The sequence below is a fragment of the Pipistrellus kuhlii genome, unplaced genomic scaffold (assembly GCF_014108245.1).
Source record: "Pipistrellus kuhlii isolate mPipKuh1 unplaced genomic scaffold, mPipKuh1.p scaffold_m20_p_14, whole genome shotgun sequence".
Lineage (NCBI taxonomy): Eukaryota > Metazoa > Chordata > Mammalia > Chiroptera > Vespertilionidae > Pipistrellus > Pipistrellus kuhlii.
This window is the reverse complement of record NW_023425449.1, coordinates 27564888-27569171: the sequence shown is the minus strand read 5'-3', so window position 1 is coordinate 27569171 and position 4284 is coordinate 27564888. Positions and strand designations below refer to the sequence as shown.

The 4284-nt window shown below is 39.5% G+C and overlaps 1 pseudogene; it reads right to left on the bottom strand.

The window, feature by feature from the left end:
* Positions 1-219: 219 nt before the first annotated feature.
* Positions 220-1530, bottom strand: LOC118718573 (annotated as a pseudogene).
* Between the last annotated feature and the right edge of the window lie 2754 nt (positions 1531-4284).

Below are 4284 nucleotides of genomic sequence, written 5' to 3'. Positions count from 1 at the left end.
AGAGTATTTTACCAAAACTCTTTTTTGTTGTTGTTGTAATATTCTGAGTTTATTTCTTAAAACTGCTAAGAGCCCACTTTCCCCTACCTACTCTGGTTTTGTTCCACTTTTCTGTTAATAATGTTTACAAAAATGTTAACCCACATAAAGATGATTCTTCCAAGGTGCTTTCGACTTATTCTTTTTTGCATATGGTGATTATTCTTAATAGATGGGAAAATATATCTTTTATTTATTAGGCCAATTAAAAATGATAAGTGCTAAACTAAAATTCCCAAATTCAAAAATGAGAAAACAGAAGCCCTAAGCTATTTCCATGAGAGGAAAATATTTCTGCAAATTTTAAGATAAAATAGTCCTGTGAATATAAAAAAAAAAAATCAAACATGTTGATGTACTGGAACCAACTACACCAAACACATTCCTAATGTCCGAAACAAATATTGCAAGTAAAACAATGACAGTACTGAGTGGTAGAGTAATAAAAAATAAAAATAAAAAATGGTGAATTCATGAGAATGGAAAACTGGAGAAAAACATCATCATTAAACTTTTCTTGAAGGGAAGTGGATTAAAGGGACTGTCAAAAGCACAGCAAACAGTATGCATAAAACTTCAAATCATGACAACATCATGTGGCAAGTATTTATTATAATCTTATAGCATATCAGATGCCACTTTGTAATAAAAAAAAAAAAAACTACCCAAAGAGTGTAAAGTACATGAGAAAAAGTAAAACAATTTTTCTGTATTAGTTATATTCTACATTCTTTTCTTTGAAGGGCTTTTAAGTCCACAGTATATGGCCAATCTTGAAGTATGGCAGAGAAATGAAAAGGCCATGGGCATAAGCACATTCTTGGGAGAAAGGAGAGAACTTTGCTTTACTTCTGCAGCATTTGAAATCTGGAAGTATTGCTCTCTACAATTTAATGTAAGAGGATAAGGGATGGACCATTTCTAAAATTATTATCACAAGAGAAAAGAACACCATAAAGAAAAATGATAAACTACTTATGCACCCAAGAAAGGCTATGTTAGGAAGAAGTGCAAGAAGAAACACAATAAAAATACAAATGATTATTAGTTGCACTTATCCATCAAGATACCAAGATCCAATATAGTCTTCAGACAAAAATTCTGAAATAGCAGTAGGAAGCTCTGTTTTAATAATTAAAAGATAAAGTGACATAAGTCCAATATTCTGAATTATTATGTTGCCTACCACCACCACCTGATCCAAATGCAAAGAATCTTCATAAGATTCACAGTTGTCTGAGTACACATACTAAGAATGAAGCCAGGAGAGCAATTACCAACAACAAGAAACTAAGTCCAAGGATATCTGTATTAGCCATACATAAGCTAAGCCAAGGATGCCACTCCCATGAGGCTTTTACCAAATTAAACACTGAGAAACCAAAGGAAACACCTGGGGATCTCTGTCTGTGGTGTTTGTTGCTTAGCAACAGGCTCAACTCTTCCACCTCCACCTCCTCAGGCTGCTGGGAAGAGGTGTACCAGCCCATCTTCTTGGCAGACTACCAGGTCCATCTGCAAGCTACTACCCCTGCTCTCCCGTCATTAGACACACCCAAGGTAGAGCTGTGGGCCCAGCCCTTCTGATTCCCATACCTGACCAGGGCAAGGAAGTGATATAAAATTCTCAATTGGTAGTTGGTTTTCTTAATTCGGGATGTTATATCATCCCAATGCCTACTGGCCTCCATGTTTCTAGAGGAGATATTGGTTGTGAATCTTATTGAAGATCCCTTGAATGTAACAAGTCAATTCTCATTTGCTGATTTCAAAATTCTCTGTTTGTCTCTGGGTTTCAACAATCTGACTACCAAGTCTCTTGGTGTAGATCTCTTTGAGTTTATTGTTTATTGTTCATTGAACTTCTTGGACATGTATATTCATGTAGTTCTTCAGATCTGGGAAGATGTTAGTCATTGTTTATTTAATGTTTTTCTTCCCCTTTCCATTTTCTCCTAGGATTAGTATATTTAATGATAGCTCACACATTTTTCATCCTATGTTCATTTTCCTTCATTCTTATTTTTTTCTGCTCTTCAGTTGAATAATTTCATTTGTCTTATCTTCAAATTTATTGGTGCTTTCTTTTGCCTGCTCAATCTGCAGGTTAAGCCCTCTAGAGAATTTTAATTTCAATTATTGTATTGTACTTTTCACCTCCAGAATTTCTCTTTGGTTCCTTTATATCATTTTGTTGATATTTTTGCCCATCTCTGTAAACCAATAAACACAAGAACACTATTTTTCTGAGATCTATTAAATATTCTAGCCAATTAACAAGCCTGAAGAATGGATCATGAAGACCTTCAATTTGTACATGATCAGTAAGAAGTATGGTTGGCTTGAGTTTTGCAACTGGCATCTGAAGTGGGGGCAGGCTTGTGGAACTGAGCCTTTAACCTGTGTGGTCTGCACTTTGATTAATTAGTTTAAGAACTGCCTGACACCCAGTTTGGTTGATGTCAGAGAAAACACCCCATAAGGGTTAGGATTTAGACATATATTTTGGGGAGTACATAATTCAACTCACTACAGAGGGGGAGGGAAAGAAGAAGAATGATCTGTGGTTGTGGTTGATTGTTTTTCTACACACAAAATCATATAGTACTGAGCACATATTAACTAACTATGAATGTGTGATTTACAGCATCAACCTTAGAAAGCCAAGTAGATAGGTTAATGGGTATGTCACGATAGAGACTCCTTTGCTTCTGGTTAGACATGAGGCCTTTGCACAAACTTTATTAGAAGGATTGCAAGACTTCTTCAGGGCTTTCCCACATGCCCATCAATCTTGAGTTTACACTGCAGCTGGTCTTTTGGGAGAATGAGCAGGAAACATGGATAAGTACTTAATGAGGATAGAATCTGTGAGCTCATCCCTGGAATTGTGAGCACTGCTAAAGCTAAGGACGCATCCAAAGGTCTGGGACCCACATCTTGGCCTTGTTAGACTTCCTTCCTGGAATGTCCCCTGCAGGTCTCACCATTAAAAAAATAATAATAATCATCAATTTAGATTCATGCCAAGGTCAGGCAGCCAGCTAAAGGGATACTGCTGTTGTCAATCTTAGGAATTTTTATTTTCTTTCATGTTCTTTCCCTCCCTTTTCTAAAACTACATTTCTCTTTCCTTTAAAAAAAATTAAATAAATAAATAAGCTCTGGCTTCCACAGACATGCAGTTTTGTCTTGCAACAATGCTACAAGGCAGGTAACATCATTATTGCTATTCTACAGAGGGCAAGACGGGGCCCCAAAGAGGTGATATGAGTTTATGCGGATACTCAATTGTGAATCTGGGAATCAGACACAGGCACTGAATCCCACGCTTTTTCCTCAGCCCTACAGTGTCTTCCTTCTATTCCTGCTGCTTACTGTTTTTTCTGACTGTTTCCCCACGTCAATGGCACTCACAGGCTTACGCCCTGCTCCCACTGCTCTGAAACCCAAGGTTCGCAGCCCTCTGAGCACCAAAACTGCCCGGGAGCTTCTAGGAAAGCTGAGGGCTGGCCCCACCCCCAGCCTATCAAATCGCCACCTCTGGGGGTATGGCCAGGACATCAGCGTTTTGTCTGAGTCCCCCAGGTGCGCCTCATGCGCTGCTCTAGATCATATCTGCGCCGTTTATTAGCCATAGGAAATGAAATGTTCACTCGAGATTAACCTAACCTGTGGAGCACATCTTATTAAACCGCTCAATGAAAACGGAGGGCAAAGCCACCAAGGAGTCATGCAAGTGACATGCAGGTGAGCTGATGTGTCCAAGTCCCACCAAAAGGATCTCATATTCTATGGAGCAGGAAGAAAAGCCCGTGGCGTCCCCCTGAACGAAGGAAGAACGGTGTCCGTGGGCTGGAAACTTTGAGGAAGCAGACACGATTTGGCGCAGGTGAAAACAGATGGGTCAGGGGAGATAAGAGATCAACCAAAGGACTTGTATGCATGCATATAAACATAGCCAATGGATGCAAAACTCTGGGGAGGGAGGGCATGTATGTGAGTGGGGGGATGAGGGGGACTGGTAAGGTACGTACACATATAATACCTTAATTTAAAAAAAATGGGGGGGGGAAAAAACAAAAACAGATGGGTCAAGGTCCTAACAAGAACGGTTCAGCACTGACAAGGAAACACCATGTGGGAAGTACGTGGGTGAAATACTACCCCCCAACAGCCCCCAGACCTGGTGATTCTCAAACTCACACTGGGAGAAAATGGGACAGTGGGAGAGTTGGTGGGGAG